The sequence below is a fragment of the Rhinoderma darwinii genome, chromosome 6 (genome assembly GCF_050947455.1).
Source record: "Rhinoderma darwinii isolate aRhiDar2 chromosome 6, aRhiDar2.hap1, whole genome shotgun sequence".
NCBI lineage: Eukaryota > Metazoa > Chordata > Amphibia > Anura > Rhinodermatidae > Rhinoderma > Rhinoderma darwinii.
The window spans coordinates 140,992,280-141,013,057 of NC_134692.1; the positions used below are offsets into that span (position 1 = coordinate 140,992,280).

Here is a 20,778-nt window from a genome sequence, read left to right on the forward strand (position 1 = left end):
GCCGAAGACAGCAACCGGCCGAAGACAGCAACCGGCCGAAGACAGCACCCGGCGGAAGACAGCACCCGGCGGAAGACAGCACCCGGCCGAAGACAGCAACAGGCCGAAGACAGCACCCGGCCGAAGACAGCACCCGGCCGAAGACAAGACCCGGCCGAAGACAGCACCCGGCCGAAGACAGCAACCGGCCGAAGACAGCAACCGGCCGAAGACAGCAACCGGCCGAAGACAGCACCCGGCCGAAGACAGCAACCGGCCGAAAACAGCAACCGGCCGAAGACAGCAACCGGCCGAAGACAGCAACCGGCCGAAGACAGCAACCGGCCGAAAACAGCAACCGGCCGAAGACAGCAACAGGCCGAAGACAGCACCCGGCGGAAGACAGCCCCCGGCGGAAGACAGCCCCCGGCGGAAGACAGCCCCCGGCGGAAGACAGCCCCCGGCGGAAGACAGCCCCCGGCGGAAGACAGCACCCGGCGGAAGACAAGACCCGGCGGAAGACAAGACCCGCCAGAAGACAAGACCCAGCAGAAAACAAGACATTGTAGAGAAACACTGCAGCTGAATTTGGCTTCATGGCCTTTCAAAGAGTTGACAACCTCTTTTCATTTTGGGGTTCCACCAAAAGTCCAGTTGGTCATAATTGGCCCCTGCCTGACTTCTGTTGTCACTGTGGGAAGTGCAATAAAAAACAGTGCCCCTACAGGGAAACCTATGCAGTGCAGGCAAGCAGTTACCAGTTGTTTGCTTCCATTGGATATCTGGTTCTTGGTTCTAGCTAATGAGGGGAGGTTTTGACTGCAGCAGTGGCTCACAGATCATAGAGGCAGGGAACCTCATTGCTATCGGGTTCCTGGACTGATTTGCTACAGTCATAGCATTTACCTCCATCTGCCACTAGCGGGAGCTCACTGTATACTAGCTGTATATATTCATATGTACTTAGCTCCCCCTAGTGGTGGCTGCAGACAGCCAGGATTTTATAATATGACTACTACTATGGGAAGGGAAGCAGAGGATTGAAATGAATCAACACTGCATTATGGACCTAAGTACACAATGGTGGACATTAAATTTATTAAAGGTGCAGTACATTTTTGTGGAGTGGGGGTTGTGACCAGTCTGAGTTTTGCTGTAGGGCCCTATGAAATCTGTGTAAACCCCTGGATGGCAGACCCCCCCTCACTATCTATCACCGGATCTTAATGCAGTACATAACAAACATGGACATCCCATGAACAGCTCGTAGACAAATATTGGACTTTTCCTTCATGAACAATAAAAACAAGAAACGATACCACAATAATTATAATGGTTGCGGGAAAAGATCCCCATCCCCCATGCAATTCACACCTAGACTATTTTAGCCTAAGTTCCCCTTTGAACGAAAGTCAGTGAAAAATCCGTCATACAATGGATACCAACAGCGGCCGACGGACTCCATTGACTTACAATTATAAAGATCTAATAAAATGATTCAGATATTTATTAACAGCGGAACATTCAACCCTCTGAAAATCATTCAGATCATAGGAAAAATCAGAACCACATGGGAAATTCCCAGCCAACTACCCTCAAATTTAATAAGGCCCACTGTAAGACTGGAAATAGACAACCCCCTCCCTCTCCTGAGTGGTATCCCCCATATTAGAATGGCATCTATACAATAATAAAAGACGTGACTCTGTGTACAAAGAGTCAACGCGGCCTCTAAACATCTGGAAATGATAGAGTTAAACATTTTATGGAAACCTCCTAAAATTGATTATTTAACTCTTTCCTGTCCAGACCATGAAGGAACTCAAAGTATCACCGCAGCGTAAAGTAGTTTCATCGGATGTGACCGCCACAATGTAACCTTCAATATCCAAATCCCAAACATCTGCTGACCCGTGCGGCGGAGCGGAGTCTATAGGAACCTGCGGCCGTCTCACCTGCTGATCATCATGGCTCCTTTACAGAACACGGACACGGACGGCATCCTCCTGGAGTGCGTGTGATGTGACAGGGGACAAGAACAGGGACAAATGGGGAAGGAGAGGGTGACCGGCCTCGTATGTGCAGGGGAGGGCTTATCATGTGACACTAGTTAAAGCCATTCCCGAGCGACCAGCCCTTGGCACTAAATGGGTCACTGAAGACCCAAGTCTGTTTTAATCTATGCCAGTTTGCTGAGTGTGCGGCCAGAGGCTTTTATATGTGAAGTCAGCTTGAAGTTACAGTATAGTTGACAACTGTCATGAAATACATTTCATTTATGGCCAGTATGAGGTTGACACTGCTGCCTGGCAATACTGGGGGCATGGGCTTGAAAATGACCTGAACAACATCAAGATGGAGATTATGTATTTTACCCCAGTTCCGGTGACTCCAATTGCTCCCACACTCCCTAAATATGCATTAATTGGCTTCCTATGGAATAGACAAGTGTGTTGGTCATACAGTATTTTAAGAATACCCCCATGCAGTCCACAAATAATACCCCCATACAGTCCACAAATAATGCCACTATACAGTCACTAAATAACCACAGTATACAATGCTCAAATAGTAACACCATACAGTGCTCAAATAATACGAACATGCAGCATACAAATAACACCCCCACACAGTGCCCAAATAACACCACAATGCAGTGCTAAAACAATACCACTATACAGTGCCAAAATAATACCGCCATACAGTGCCCAAATAATACAGCCATACAGTGATCAAATAATACCACCATACAGTGCCCAAATAATACCGCCATACAGTGCTCAAATAATACCACCATACAGTGCCCAAATAATACCAACCATGCAGTGCTCAAATAATACCACCATACAATGCTCAAATAATACCACCATACAATGCTCAAATAATACCAACATACAGTGCCTAAATAATACCACCATACAGTGCTCATATAATACCACCAAACAGTGCCCAAATAATACCACCATACGGTGCTCATATAATACCACCAAAGAGTGCCCAAATAATACCACCATACAGTCACTAAATACCACCATAGAGTCACTAAAAACCCCCATACAGTACTCAAATAATACCACCATACAGTGCCCAAATAATACCACCATACAGTCACTAAATACCTCCATACAATGCTCCAATAATACCAATATACAATGCTCAAATAATACCACCATACAGTGCTTAAATAATACCACCATACAGTGCTCAAATAATACCACCATACAGTGCTTATATACCACCAGTGGCCAAATAATACCACCATACAGTCACTAAAAACTACCTCCATACAATGCTCAAATAATACCGCCAGCATCCAAAAATAATACCAACATAAAGTGCTCAAATAATACCACCATACAGTGCCCAAATAATGCCACCATACAGTGCTCAAATAATACCGCCATACAGTGCTCAAATAATACCTTTATACAGTGCTCAAATAAAACGCCCATACAGTGCCCAAATAATACCACCATACAATGCCCAAATAATATCACCATACAGTGCCCAAATATTGCCACCATTCGGTCCATAAATAATACCACCATACAGTGCTCAAATAATACCAACATACAATGCTCAAATAAAACCATCATACAGTGCTCAAATAATACCACAATACAGTCACTAAATAATACCACCATACAGTGCTCAAATAATACTATCATACAGTGCCCAAATAATATCACCATACAGTGCCAAATAACACCACCATACAGTGCTCAAATAACACCACCATACAGTGCTCAAATAACACCACCATACAGTGCTAAGGTCACTATTTAGAGTCAGTCAAAAGCCCCTACTGTGAATTGCCCAGATGGTTGAGTAAAGTCCCTACATGTTGGAGCCCTCAGGACATTTGTCTCTCCTATAGCGTGGCCCCTGAATGCAGTTAATGATGAACCAATAAGCTTACCTGACACACGTTATCTAGATTCTATCATTCCTGTTCCTGTTTAGTTAAAAGGGGACAACACAGTGTAACCTCATGGGGCTCCCACACGGATATGTGCACTATACAGATAATATAGAATAGACCAGGAAATACCTGTACGACCTATATATGCATAGCAGTGTATAGTCAGTATCATTAATAAACCATAATAATAATAATGTACAAGAATATAACTACTATAATACTGCCCCCTATACACAAGAACATAACTACTATATTACTGCCCCTATATACAAGAATATAACTACTATAATACTGCTCCTATATACAAGAATATGACTACTATAATACTGCCCCTATATACAAGAATATAACTACTATAATACTGCCCCCTATATACAAGAATATGACTTCTATAATACTGCCTCCTATATACAAGAATATAACTACTATAATACTGCTCCTATATACAAGAATATAACTACTATAATACTGCTCCTATATACAAGAATATAACTACTATAATACTGCTCCTATATACAAGAATATAACTACTATAATACTGCTCCTATATACAAGAATATAACTACTATAATACTACCCCCTATATACAAGAATATAACTACTATAACACTGCCACCTATATACAAGAATATAACGACTATAGTACTGCCCCTATATACAAGAATATAACTACTATAATACTGCCCCCTATATACAAGAATATAACTACTATAATACTGCCCCTATATACAAGAATATAACTACTATAATACTGCCCCCTATATACAAGAATATAACTACTAGAATACTGCTCTCTATATACAAGAATATAACTACTATAATACTGCTCCTATATACAAGAATATAACTACTATAATACTACCCCCTATATACAAGAATATAACTACTATAACACTGCCACCTATATACAAGAATATAACGACTATAGTACTGCCCCTATATACAAGAATATAACTACTATAATACTGCCCCCTATATACAAGAATATAACTACTATAATACTGCCCCTATATACAAGAATATAACTACTATAATACTGCCCCCTATATACAAGAATATAACTACTAGAATACTGCTCTCTATATACAAGAATATAACGACTATAATACTGCTCCTATATACAAGAATATAACTACTATAATACTGCCCCTATATACAAGAATATAACTACTATAATACTGCTCCTATATACAAGAATATAACTACTATAATACTGCCCCTATATACAAGAATATAACTACTACAATACTGCTCCTATATACAAGAATATAACTACTATAATACTGCCCCCTATATACAAGAATATAACTACTATAATACTACCCCCTATATACAAGAATATAACTACTATAACACTGCCACCTATATACAAGAATATAACGACTATAGTACTGCCCCTATATACAAGAATATAACTACTATAATACTGCCCCCTATATACAAGAATATAACTACTATAATACTGCCCCTATATACAAGAATATAACTACTATAATACTGCCCCCTATATACAAGAATATAACGACTATAGTACTGCCCCTATATACAAGAATATAACTACTATAATACTGCCCCCTATGTACAAGAATATAACTACTATAATACTGCTCCTATATACAAGAATATAACTACTATAATACTGCCTCTATATACAAGAATATAACTACTATAATACTGCTCCTATATACAAGAATATTACTACTATAATACTGCCCCTATATACAAGAATATAACTACTATAAAACTGCCCATATATACAAGAATATAACTACTATAACACTGCCCCATATATACAAGAATATAACTACTATAATACTGCCTCTATATACGAGAATATAACTACTATAATACTGCCCCTATATACAAGAATATAACTACTATAATACTGCCCATAATATAGCAGAATATAACTAATATAATACTGCCCCCTATATACAAGAATAGAACTACTATAATTCTGCCCCTATATACAAGAATATAACTACTATAATACTGCTCCTATATACAAGAATATAACTACTATAATACTGCACCTACATTCAAGAATATAACTACTATAATACTGCCCCTATATACAAGAATATAACTACTATAATACTGCCCCTATATACAAGAATATAACTACTATAATACTGCCCCTATATACAAGAATATAACTACTATAATACTGCCCCTATATACAAGAATATAACTACTATATTACTGCTCCTATATACAAGAATATAACTACTATATTACTGCTCCTATATACAAGAATATAGCTACTATAATACTGCTCCTATATACAAGAATATAACTGCTATAATACTGCCTCCTATATACAAGAATATAACTACTATAATACTGCCCCTATATACAAGAATATAACTACTATAATACTGCCCCTATATACAAGAATATAACTACTATAATACTGCTCCTATATACAAGAATATAACTACTTATAATACTGCCCCCTATATACAAGAATATAACTACTATAATACTGCTCCTATATACAAGAATATAACTACTATAATACTGCCTCCCTATATACAATAATATAACTACTATAATACTGCCTCCTATATACAAGAATATAACTACTATAATACTGGCCCTATATACAAGAATATAACTACTATAATACTGCTCCTATATACAAGAATATAACTACTATAATACTGCCCCCGATGTACAAGAATATAACCTCTATAATACTGCCCCTATATACAAGAATATAACTACTATAATACTGCCCCTATATACAATAATATAACTACTATAATACTGACCCCTATATACAAGAATATAAATACTATAATACTGCCCCTATATACAAGAATATAACTACTATAATACTGCCCCTATATACAAGAATATAACTACTATAATACTGCCCCTATATACAAGAATATAACTACTATAATACTGCTCCTATATACAAGAATATAACTACTATAATACTGCCCCCTATATACAAGAATATAACTACTATAATACTGCTCCCTATATACAAGAATATAACTACTATAATACTGCTCCTATATACAAGAATATAACTACTATAATACTGCCCCCTATATACAGGAATATAACTACTACAATACTGCCCCCTATATACAAGAATATAACTTGTATAATACTGCTCCCTATATACAAGAATATAACTACTATAATACTGCTCCTATATACAAGAATATAACTACTATAATACTGCCTCCTATATACAAGAATATAACTACTATAATACTGCTCCTATTTACAAGAATATAACTACTATAATACTGTTCCTATATACAAGAATATAACTACTATAATACTGCCCCTATATACAAGAATATAACTACTATAATACTGCCCCCTATATACAAGAATATGACTACTATAGCTATGATTAAGGACCCCACTGGTCTGAAACGCGTAAGCGTGGTCCCGGGATTTTTTGTTTTAACTTCCTTGTTTTGAATATGACCAAATAAACCTTATAACTTCTACTTTGAGTGCTGGATATACCTTCACTATACACCACTATTGCCTTGATTACCTGCTGTCGACACAGGACCAGTTTGGGAATATCTACGAGCACCTGCAGCACTTGGATTCATTCACACCAACTTGCATCAACAAAACGCAATAGAAACGCAGTGAAAACGCAACAGAAACGCAGTGGATATGTGGTGAGTGAACTTTTTGTAAGGCCTGATTTACACGAGCGTGTGCGTTTTGCGCGCGTAAAAAACGCAGCGTTTTGCGTGCGCAAAAGGCACTTGACAGCTCCGTGTGTCATCCGTGTATGATGCGCGGCTGCGTGATTTTCGCGCAGCCGCCATCATAGAGATGAGGCTAGCCGACGTCAGTCACTGTCCATGGTGCTGAAAGAGTTAACTGATCGGCAGTAACTCTTTCAGCACCCTCGACAGTGCATTCCGATCACCATATCGAGTAACCTGTTTAAAAAAAAGAGGTTCGTACTTACCGAGAACTTCCCGGCCGTTGCCTTGGTGACGCGTCCTTGGTGACGCGTCCTTGGTGACGCGCCTCTCTTGACATCTGGCCCCACCTCCCCTGATGACGCGGCAGTCCATGTGACCGCTGCAGTCTGTGCTTGGCTTGTGATTGGCTGCAGCTGTCACTTGGACTGAATTGTCATCCCGGGAGGACAGACTGGAGGAAGAAGCCGGGAGTTATCGGTAAGTCAGAACTTTTTTTTTTTTTTAAACGTTCACGTATATTGGAATCGGAAGTCACTGTCCAGGGTGCTGAACCAGTTTAACTCTTTCAGCACCCTGCACAGTGACTGTCTCCTGCCGGGTTCGGTCAAAACAAGTTCGGCCGAACCCGGTAAACTTCGGCTCGGTCATCTGTAAGACACTCCGTTCGGATGTTTGTAAACAGAAAAGCTCGTGGTGCTTTTCTGTTTACATTCAGTTTGACAGCTCTTGCGCGAATCACGCAGTTCGCACGGAAGTGCTTCCGTGTGACCTTCGTGGTTTTCACGCACCCATTGACTTCAATGGGTGCGTGATGCGCGAAAAACGCAGATTTATAGAACATGTCGTGAGTTTTTTTCAGCGCACTCACGCTGAGCAAAACTCACGGACTGTCTGCATGCCCCCATAGAGTAATATAGGTGCGTACGACACGCGTGAAAAGCACGCGCGTATATTACGCTGGTGTAAATGAGGCCTAATACTTCCCCTATTTTTGTGCTAGGAGTCCCTGCCTCTCCGTGAAACTGTCCCGTGCTGAAAACATGATTACAGTACGGGACAGTTGTCCTGCAGCGAGGCAGGGACTCCTAGCGTCGTACATAACTATGATGCTAGGAGCCCGGCTCCCTGCACTGTGTTCGGTCCGGGACTTGCGGCCGAAATACGTTCCGTCCTTTACGGACGTAACATGCTCGTGTGAATCCAGCCTTATACTGCCCCCATGCAGTTATCAGAGGTCTGGGCTGTAACGAGTCATGCACCTGTGTGAGCTTTAGATGACCGGACAGATTTTAATCTTCCAGAAGTAAACAATAAGGAGGCTCAGTCGTAGTTTCATGGGGGGGGGGGGTGTTCAGCCCCTGGGTCCCGGCTTTATAGGATGGGACCATGTATATAAAGTACTGCAGCGGACCCATTATCGCTGTATATCTGTGTTTGTTGGGGGATTAGCTCCGCTGTCTGCCCCTGTGTGAACCCCGCGCCTGCACACGTCCCCTGTAAGCCATCTCTTCCCAGCATGAATAAAACCGTCCGGGACTAATCTTTTCTTGAAAAGTGATTATGTTCAGCCCAATGACCCACAAGCCCCTGTGGGAGGTCAGCGGCCGGTTACATCAGAAGCTCACGCTGAGGTATTGAATCTGTTCGATAAGAAAGGAGTTAAAAACGGATGTTCGTAATAATACAAATGTGATGGCTACGGTCATGTCCTGCAGGTGGAGCAGAATTTAGTGATGAAATTAATATTGATTGAAAATAAAACAGGGATTTGAGTAATCACTGCTTCACTAGGACACCACAGGGCCACCAGGGACAGGGACAAAAATACAATACTGGATCACCAAGGAATGGACGAGAATTATAGCACTGGATCACCAGGGACTAGATACGGGAGATAGCAATGACTTATGAAGTTGGCAAGGAATATACGACAGTTTGGGACAGTAGGAGGGACACACTAGTCCTTTACCAGGGACTGTATTAGGAAAACACAACTGGATCACCAGGGACTGGAGTGTACTGTACTTGATCACTAGACTGTATGATGAATATATGACTGGATCACCAGGGACTGTATTATGAATACAGCAGTGGATCACCAGTGGCCGTACAATACTAGGAATACAGCATTGGATCACCAGGGACAGTACAATACTAGGAATACAGCACTAGATCACCAGGGACCATACAATACTAGGAATACAGCACTGGATCACCAGGGACCGTACAATACTAGGAATACAGCATTGGATCACCAGGGACAGTACAATACTAGGAATACAGCACTGGATCACCAGGAACCATACAATACTAGGAATACAGCACTGGATCACCAGGGGCCGTACAATACTAGGAATACAGCACTGGATCACCAGGGACCATACAATACTAGGAATACAGCACTGGATCACCAGGGACCATACAATACTAGGAATACAGCACTGGATCACCAGGGACCATACAATACTAGCAATACAGCATTGGATCACCAGGGACCGTACAATACTAGGAATACAGCACTGGATCACCAGGGACCATACAATACTAGGAATACAGCACTGGATCACCAGGGACCATTCAATACTAGGAATACAGCACTGGATCACCAGGGACCATACAATACTAGGAATACAGCATTGGATCATCAGGGACCGTACAATACTAGGAATACAGCACTGGATCGCCAGGGACCGTACAATACTACGAATACAGCACTGGATCACCAGGGACTGTACAATACTAGGAATACAGCACTGGATCATCAGGGACCGTATAATACTAGGAATACAGCACTGGATCACCAGGGACCGTACAATACTAGGAATACAGCACTGGATCACCAGGGACTGTACAATACTAGGAATACAGCACTGGATCACCAGGGACTGTACAATGCTAAGAATACAGCACTGGATCACCAGGGACCGTACAATACTAGGAATACAGCACTGGATCACCAGGGACCGTACAATACTAGGAATACAGCACTGGATTTCCAGGGACTGTACAATACTAGGAATACAGCACTGGATCATCAGGGACCGTACAATACTAGGAATACAGCACTGGATCACCAGGGACCGTACAATACTAGGAATACAGCACTGGATCACCAGGGACTGTACAATACTAGGAATACAGCACTGGATCACCAGGGACTGTACAATGCTAAGAATACAGCACTGGATCACCAGGGACCGTACAATACTAGGAATACAGCACTGGATCACCAGGGACCGTACAATACTAGGAATACAGCACTGGATTTCCAGGGACTGTACAATACTAGGAATACAGCACTGGATCATCAGGGACCGTACAATACTAGGAATACAGCACTGGATCACCAGGGACTGTACAATACTAGGAATACAGCACTGGATCATCAGGGACTGTACAATACTAGGAATACAGCACTGGATCACCAGGGACCGTACAATACTAGGAATACTGCATTGGATCACCAGGGACCGTACAATACTAGGAATACAGCACTGGATTTCCAGGGACTGTACAATACTAGGAATACAGCACTGGATCATCAGGGACCGTACAATACTAGGAATACAGCACTGGATCACCAGGGACTGTACAATACTAGGAATACAGCACTGGATCATCAGGGACTGTACAATACTAGGAATACAGCACTGGATCACCAGGGACCGTACAATACTAGGAATACTGCATTGGATCACCAGGGACCGTACAATACTAGAAATACAGCACTGGATCATCAGGGACCGTACAACTGTATTAGCAAATAAGAATACACCACTGGATCTATTAGGAATACAACAGTGGATCACCAAGGACCAGGGACATATCTATAGAGGGTGCAGGAATAGCAGATGCATCTGAGCACATTGAAGGTGGGGGCCGTGTAACAGATTTTGCATTTGGGCCCAGAAGCTTCAAATTCCGCCACTGCCAGGGACTGTACTGTTTGAGGAACTCAGAACTGGATTATCCGCGACGGGACTAGAAAAACGGCACTGGATCACCAGGAACTGTATTGTAAATATATATCACTGGATCACCAGGAAAGTCCATACCCCATGTAATGGTAATAGTGTTATTATAAAAATGCATCCCATGCCACGTGCGGAGCTTACCCCCCCCCCCCCCCCAACAATTATAAGAACATGTTCTATTATATCATATAACTACAATATTAACTCATTACTGACATCACTGACTCCTGTGATATCTGATCTAGTGGTGCAATCACATGGAGGTCGTCCTGTAACACTGATAGCACTTGTCATCTGAGAATGCCACAGGGGCCAACCGGCCCAAATGTTACAGCAAATGATCATTATATACATGAAATGTGCGCCAGCATCCGGCACCAAGCCAAGAGGCTGCCACACAGGAATACTGAGGAAAGATGGCGGAGCAGCATCAAGAACAAATATCACCACACAGGAAGTATATCCCACATCTAGAGAGGAAATCAGACAGAGAGGACAATTCTCCTTACTGGTCCAGTCCGTATTCTTGTCCATAAGGGGGCAGTATTATAGTAGTTATATTCTTGTATATAAGGGCAGTATTATAGTAGTTATATTCTTGTATATAGGGGGCAGTATTATAGTAGTTATATTCTTGTATATAGGAGCAGTATTCTAGTAGTTATATTCTTGTATATAGGAGCAGTATTATAGTAGGTATATTCTTGTATATAGGAGCAGTATTATAGTAGTTATATTCTTGTATATAGGGGGCAGTATTATAGTAGTTATATTCTTGTATATAGAAGCAGTATTATAGTAGTTATATTCTTGTATATAGGGGGCAGTATTATAGTAGTTATATTCTTGTATATAGGAGCAGTATTATAGTAGTTATATTCTTGTATATAGGAGGCAGTATTATAGTAGTTATATTCTTGCATATAAGGGCAGTATTATAGTAGTTATATTCTTGTATATAGGGGGCAGTATTATAGTAGTTATATTCTTGTATATAGGTGCAGTATTATAGTAGTTATATTCTTGTATATAAGGGCAGTATTATAGTAGTTATATTCTTGTATATAGGGGGCAGTATTCTAGTAGTTATATTCTTGTATATAGGAGCAGTATTCTAGTAGTTATATTCTTGTATATAGGAGCAGTATTATAGTAGGTATATTCTTGTATATAGGAGCAGTATTATAGTAGTTATATTCTTGTATATAGGGGGCAGTATTATAGTAGTTATATTCTTGTATATAGAAGCAGTATTATAGTAGTTATATTCTTGTATATAGGGGGCAGTATTATAGTAGTTATATTCTTGTATATAGGAGCAGTATTATAGTAGTTATATTCTTGTATATAGGAGCAGTATTATAGTAGTTATATTCTTGTATATAGGGGACAGTATTATAGCAGTTATATTCTTGTATATAGGGGCAGTATTATAGTAGTTATATTCTTGTATATAGAGGCAGTATTATAGTAGTTATATTCTTGTATATAGGAGGCAGTATTATAGTAGTTATATTCTTGTATATAGGAGCAGTATTATAGTAGTTATATTCTTGTATATAGGAGCAGTATTATAGTAGTTATATTCTTGTATATAGGAGCAGTATTATAGTAGTTATATTCTTGTATATAGGGGCAGTATTATAGTAGTTATATTCTTGTATATAGGAGCAGTATTATAGTAGTTATATTCTTGTATATAGGAGCAGTATTATAGTAGTTATATTCTTGTATATAGGGGGCAGTATTATAGTAGTTATATTCTTGTATATAGGGAGCAGTATTATAGTAGTTATATTCTTGTATATAGGAGCAGTATTAGGGTATGTTCACATGGCCTATTTACGGACGTAAATCGGGCGTTTTTGCCCCGAATTACGCCCGAAAATAGCGCCTCAATAGCGCTGACAAACATCTGCCCATTGAAAGCAATGGGCAGACGTTTGTCTGTTCACACGAGGCGTATATTTACGCGCCGCTGTCAAATGACGGCGCGTAAATAGACGCCCGCGTCAAAGAAGTGACCTGTCACTTCTTTGGCCGTAATTGGAGCCGTTACTCATTGACTCCAATGAATAGCAGCGCTAATTACGGCCGTAATTGACGCGGCGTTCAAGCGCCTGCACATGCCGTTACGGCTGAAATTACGGGGATGTTTTCAGGCTGAAACATCCCCGTAATTTCAGCCGTAACGGACGCCCTCGTGTGAACATACCCTTATAGTAGTTATATTCTTGTATATAGGGGCAGTATTATAGTAGTTATAGTCTTGTATATAGGGAGCAGTATTATAGTAGTTATATTCTTGTACATAGGTGCAGTATTATAGCAGTTATATTCTTGTATATAGGAGGCAGTATTATAGTAGTTATATTCTTGTATATAGGGGCAGTATTATAGTAGTTATATTCTTGTATATAGAAGGCAGTATTATAGTAGTTATATTCTTGTACATAGGTGCAGTATTATAGTAGTTATATTCTTGTATATAGGGGCAGTATTATAGTTGTTATATTCTTGTATATAGGGGGCAGTATTATAGTAGTTATATTCTTGTACATAGGTGCAGTATTATAGTAGTTATATTCTTGTATATAGGGGCAGTATTATAGTAGTTATATTCTTGTATATAGGGGGCAGTATTATAGTAGTTATATTCTTGTATATAGGGCAGTATTATAGTAGTTATATTCTTGTATATAGGGGCAGTATTATAGTAGTTATATTCTTGTATATAGGGGGCAGTATTATAGTAGTTATATTCTTGTATATAGGAGCAGTATTATAGTAGTTATATTCTTGTATATAGGGGCAGTATTATAGTAGTTATATTCTTGTATATAGGGGGCAGTATTATAGTAGTTATATTCTTGTATATAGGAGGCAGTATAATAGTAGTTATATTTTTGTATATAGGGGGCAGTATTATAGTAGTTATATTCTTGTATATAGGGGCAGTATTATAGTAGTTATATTCTTGTATATAGGGGGCAGTATTATAGTAGTTATATTCTTGTATATAGGGAGCAGTATTATAGTAGTTATATTCTTGTACATAGGTGCAGTATTATAGTAGTTATATTCTTGTATATAGGGGCAGTATTATAGTTGTTATATTCTTGTATATAGGGGGCAGTATTATAGTAGTTATATTCTTGTACATAGGTGCAGTATTATAGTAGTTATATTCTTGTATATAGGGGCAGTATTATAGTAGTTATATTCTTGTATATAGGGGGCAGTATTATAGTAGTTATATTCTTGTATATAGGGCAGTATTATAGTAGTTATATTCTTGTATATAGGGGCAGTATTATAGTAGTTATATTCTTGTATATAGGGGGCAGTATTATAGTAGTTATATTCTTGTATATAGGAGCAGTATTATAGTAGTTATATTCTTGTATATAGGGGCAGTATTATAGTAGTTATATTCTTGTATATAGGGGGCAGTATTATAGTAGTTATATTCTTGTATATAGGAGGCAGTATAATAGTAGTTATATTTTTGTATATAGGGGGCAGTATTATAGTAGTTATATTCTTGTATATAGGGGCAGTATTATAGTAGTTATATTCTTGTATATAGGGGGCAGTATTATAGTAGTTATATTCTTGTATATAGGGAGCAGTATTATAGTAGTTATATTCTTGTATATAGGGGACAGTATTATAGTAGTTATATTCTTGTATATAGGAGGCAGTATAATAGTAGTTATATTTTTGTATATAGGGGGCAGTATTATAGTAGTTATATTCTTGTATATAGGGGCAGTATTATAGTAGTTATATTCTTGTATATAGGGGGCAGTATTATAGTAGTTATATTCTTGTATATAGTGGCAGTATTATAGTAAATATAAAGAATGTTAAAACCTGTATCCGTACTTTTATATTAGGGGTGGTTGATTTTTTGGCTGAGTCTGTTAGGCAGTGAATGCCTCTGCGGTTTCCCCTCTCCTAGGGTGTCAGTCCACACCATGATTCTTGAATTCTATTGTGAATCATGTCGCTCATTAGTGCTGTAATGAACATAATTATTGGATGTCAGGTATAAATCAGTATATTATAGGTAGAATGATCATCCCTATCTGCAATATCTGTGACCTCCTGGTATAGACATATATTTACCTCTAGATTTCAGCCCTGGAAGGAATAACCTTGACATTGCGGCGGGTTGACAGTCAGCATCCGATGTCACATCCTCTTATTCTACATTGAAGGCCAGTCGAGGCATTTTTACCCATCGCTGGACTTGATCTGAACTTCAAGTGACAAAAGCTTTAGCCCTTAATCCGATTGGCGCTGATTACATGGACTGTTATGGTCAGGAAGGCAGCGTCTGTAATTTATGAGGGAGGCTCTGGAGCAGTCACAGCAGCCGGGATGATCTGTGTGTTTACTACACAGCAAGGGGTTATAGTCCGCTGGATGACCACTCCCGGCGTGTCGCACTGATCACTCCCATCATGTAGCATCTTTTCTAATTAGGTACTAATTGGAGGGATACAAAACCTGCAGTGCATTTTATTTCCTTGTGTGCGAGGGTGAATAAAGTCAATTGTTCTCTGTTATCAGTCAATATTGACTGAGGTGAGGCTGACTGTAGGACAAGATTATACAATCTATTTCTCTATGTTATCAGCCAATTATCCCTAACCTTACCCTTCTTACCTAAACTCCACTACCCCAGCCAGCATCTTGGCTCATGTCCTCTCACGTCCGCATAGTCCAGATGCTGGCCCCCACCACCACACCCAACACCCCAGCCCCCCACCCTATGTCCTCCCATGTCCGCGTAGTCCAGGGCTGGGTCAGGCTCCCCCCGCACCCCCCTCCCAACTTATCTATTAACCCCCTTAAGTCTATCCCTATTCTAACAACACGTTTACAATATAATACAATACACATCACCAACTTGTCCAAATACCAAACCATATACAAAATACACCGTACCCAAAAGCACCAAGTTCGGTCGCTTGTGAAACCTTTTTCCTGCCATTTCAATCCTAAACAAAACAAAAATCTTCCTGTGCTTACCTAGCCCATCACCAGATAGAGAGAAGGGAAAGCCCCCCCCAGCACCCCCCCAGAGGCCAAGGTCACATGTCCACCGCTGCACCCTCCCTATCGCTTGCCCTATCTCCTTACCCTATTACTAGCCCTTTTCTTGACCCTATTGAAGGCTGACCCTATGCTAACCCTCACCTTTCCCTTATTCCGAGCCCTGTCGCTATATTTTTTTTGGTGCCTCAGCGGAACGCAGACCCCCACCTCCAGTTGAGCACCGGTGACGACCCCCCCCGCCCTCTTGAAGGTAGACACATTAAGGCACCCAAAAGGAAAAGCCCCTCCAACGACGAGAGGCTTTGGATGCTCCCAATCTGCCGACCTCCAAAGAATGCACCTTCACCAGGTCACCCATGATATTGCTAACAACCTCATCCACTAGGAGGATTTTCTTCTGGGTAGAAACTAGACATTGTGCATTCCAAGTAAAGTGCCTGACCACTATACTGACTAGAAACAAAGGTGCCATGGTCCCTACCACCGAGGTCTCCGAACACTCCATAGGCCCACCCAGCATAGGAGAGGCTGGTTAGGCCAGGCCAACCAATGGAGGCTCCCACCCTTTTGTATACCTCTGTATTGAAAGGGCAATGATGCAGGAAATGCTCCATGCTTTCCAGCACTCCGCCGCACTCCTCCCGGGGGCAATCCCTATCATCAGAGTTCCTGTACTTCAAATTGTCCTTTACATACAGTCTCCCATGGAAGCAACGCCAAGCCAGATCCCAAAACTTCTGGGGAATCCTCACTGAATTTAAAAGTTTTAATCCCACCCCGAGGTCACTACTTGGGCAGTCTTTGAGCGCCAGGGGCTTCTGGAAGTGGGTCATCAGGACCCTTCTGTCAAGAAATTTTCTCGACATGGTCCTGATCTCCCACACTCCCAGACCCCACCGGCGAACAATCTTCAGCGCCAGGGTGGTATAAGTGGTGGTCTTTCACTTGCCCTCCTCTCTCCCATTCCTGGAAGAAAGGCCGAAATCACCCCCTGCAGGAGGATATCCACCAAGGAGGCCTCTCTTGCCAGAGGTTTGCCAGGTTGATCTTAACAAAGGTGTTCACTAGGAACACCACCGGGTTAACCATACCTAACCCGCCTAGTGTCCTTGGTAGGTAAGTAACCTCCCTCTTGATTAGGTTGAGCCTGTTCCCCCATAACAGCTGGAAGAACAGGCTGTAGACCCGAGCCTAGAGAGGTTCTGGCAAGATGCATACACTGCCCAGGTAAAGCAACATGGGCACCAGGTAGGCCCTGGCCAGGTGAACTCTTTCCCTCAGGGTTAAGGACCAACCCTTCCATTGGCCGACCTTCTGGGCAACTAGATTCAGCCTATCCTCCCAGTTCTTCTTGGGTAATCACCCGGGCCAAATTCGACTCCTAAGATCTTAGCAGATCCCTGAGGCTCTGGAAGGGTGTCCGGGAGATCAAAACCAGGATCTCCTTCTCCCAGCCAGAGACTTTTGCACTTATCCCAGTTGATCTTGTACCCAGATGCCTATGAGTAACGTTCCACTTCCGACATCACCCACTTTGCCTCCCCTCTCGAGGAGACAAAAATGGAGACGTCTGCGTACGCAACCACCCTCTGAGTGGCTCCCGGCCCCTTCAGGCCGGCCCCGATTCCCGCCAATGGCCCATGATCAATCCTTTTAAGAAAAGTATCAATTGCGAACGCATATAGCAAAGGGCTCAAGGGACAACCCTGGCGGACACCAGACCCAACCTCAAAGGGGGTTCCAACCCAACCGTTCACTAGGGCAAAAGTCTCTGCCCCAGCATATAGGGTCTGTAGCCAATTTACAAACCCCCCCGGTAGGCCGTACCTCAGAAGGACCGACCAGAGGTACTCGTGGTCCACCCGGTCAAAAGCCTTGGCCTGGTCCAAGGACAGGATGTACCCCTCCCACCGACCAGAATTTCCCTGCTCCACTGCCTCTCTGACACTGAGGACAGCACTAAATGTGCTGCGGCCTGGAACAGAGCAATGCTGGACCGGCGAAAGGAGCAAACTTCACCAGCCGATTAAACAGCACCTTTGCCTGAACCTTTCTGTCCGTATTGAGCAGCGCTATGGGACGCCAATTCTCAATACGTGTAGAGTCTTTACCCTTCGATAAAACGATCAAGGCTGACCTCCTCATTGACATTGGCAAAGTACCCGAGGAAAGGCACTCATTAAACACCTCAGTCAAGAGGGGAACTAGGGTTCCTTTAAAAGTCTTATAAAACTCGGATGTTAAGCCATCCGGCCCTGGCAATTTTTTGAGGGCAAGCCCATCAATCGCCAATCCCACTTCCTCTTCATTGATCGAGTCTATCAAAACACCAAGAGAGGGGTCTAACCCTGGCTCAGGGATGGTTTCAGCCAGGAAAGCCGACATCTCGTCTTGGTTTGGATCTTGCTTCCCCAAGAGGTGCGAGTAGAAGGATCTGACGACCTCCAAGATCCCTGATTTGGACCTCTTCAGAGATCCTGTACTATCAATCAGTCCTGTCACAACCTTACGACTCACTGACATCTTACAGTTCCTGTAGGGGTCGGGCGAGCGGTACCTTCCGAAATCCCTCTCAAGAACTAAAGATGTGTGCCTATCATACTGACACCTCCTGAGCAAAGCTTTCACCGCGGAGATCTCCTCCCCACTACCCCCGGTTGAGACCAGACGTTCGAGTTTCCTCCTCAGTTCCTGATATAGGCGGTACCTACTCATGGACCTGAGGCTCGAGAGCCTACGGAAAAATCCTGCCACCCGGCCTTTAAACAACTCCCACCACTCAGACTTAGTACCACTGAGATCCAACAAAGGTACCTGGCTCCGAAGTAAATCCTCAAAGGCCTGTCTTATCTCCGCTTCTTCCAAGAGAGTAGAATTCAGCCTCCATATACCTCTTCCCATCTGGAGGGACTCTGCAATGTTCAAAGAGAAAATAATCATACAGTGATCGGAGAACTCAACCTCAACAATGGACACTGGTGAAGAGATGGCTTCCTCCTTCAAAAAAAACCTGTCTATCCTAAACCTACAACTACCTCTACGATAGGTGAAACCCGAGTGGCCTGGGGTATGCCTGATGTGGATATCCACCAAGCGAGCATCGCTAACTATATTTTTTAATGCTACACTATCATAGGTCAATTTTTTATCTCCGGAACCTCCTCTATCTCGGGGCCTCACGACAGTATTGAAGTCCCCTCCAAAGATAACTTGTCGACCTGAAAAAAGGAAAGGCTTAACCCTCATGAGACTTTTACGGTCCCATTTGCTCTGGGGTCCGTATATATTGATTAATCTTAATTCCTGTCCCCTCATGAGGACATCTAAGATCAAGCACCTCCCCATTTCTAACTCAATCATCCGTCGGCATGTTACCGGTGCGGTGAAAAGGACCGCCACTCCGCTATAGGGCTCAGCCGCAAGAGACCAGTAGGAGGGCCCGCGTCGCCACTCCCTCCTAGATTTAACGACGTCTGCCAAAAGTGACAGCCTGGTCTCCTGCAAAAACAAAATGTCGGCTTCAACTCGGCCAAGAAAATCAAAGGCTGCAAATCTCGCCCTATCTGACTTAATGCTGGCAACGTTAATTGATGCCAGCGTCAACGGAGTGGGTGCCGCCAACATGGATGTTTGAGTTAGACGGCTTTCTTCTTCCCACCCCCCCCCTCTATCTGATGAGGACCCCCCTTCTTTGCCTCGCTTCTTGCAAACTGAGGAGTTCATACTCACCACCCTATTCCCATCTTCATCCCCAAGTTCCGGGTCAACCTCCCCCTCTGGGGGCAACGGCCCCTGCAGCAGGGGAGGCTCAACAACTCTAGGGTGCCCTACCATGCCCTCCCTCTTAGTATGAGAGGCTGGAACGTCCACGGGAGCATTGTATCGATCAGTAGAGTGCACCAGGGGGTACAGGATTTACCTTCCTGGGCCAGGGCGGGGCCAGATGTACTTGGCCCTTGGGTTTTGCCCGGTTTCCCTTTTGCTGTAGGCGGTGTCCTCTCCTCCTCCCCCACACTTTCATAGTGGGAGGACTGAGAGTCCTCAGCCCTCTGCTCCCTTTGGATCCTCCTCATCTCCTCGTTCAATTCGGCCTCCCAGGGGCATCAACTTCAGGGGGGGCATCCAGATCTGAATCAGAGGT

The 20,778-nt window shown here is 42.2% G+C and overlaps 1 protein-coding gene across 1 annotated transcript in view; it reads right to left on the reverse strand.

Moving 5' to 3' along the window:
• The window catches only part of LOC142656532 (syntaxin-binding protein 4-like), a 75,433-nt gene that overhangs the window by 43,890 nt on the left and 10,765 nt on the right, over nucleotides 1–20,778 (reverse strand). The window lies entirely within an intron of this gene.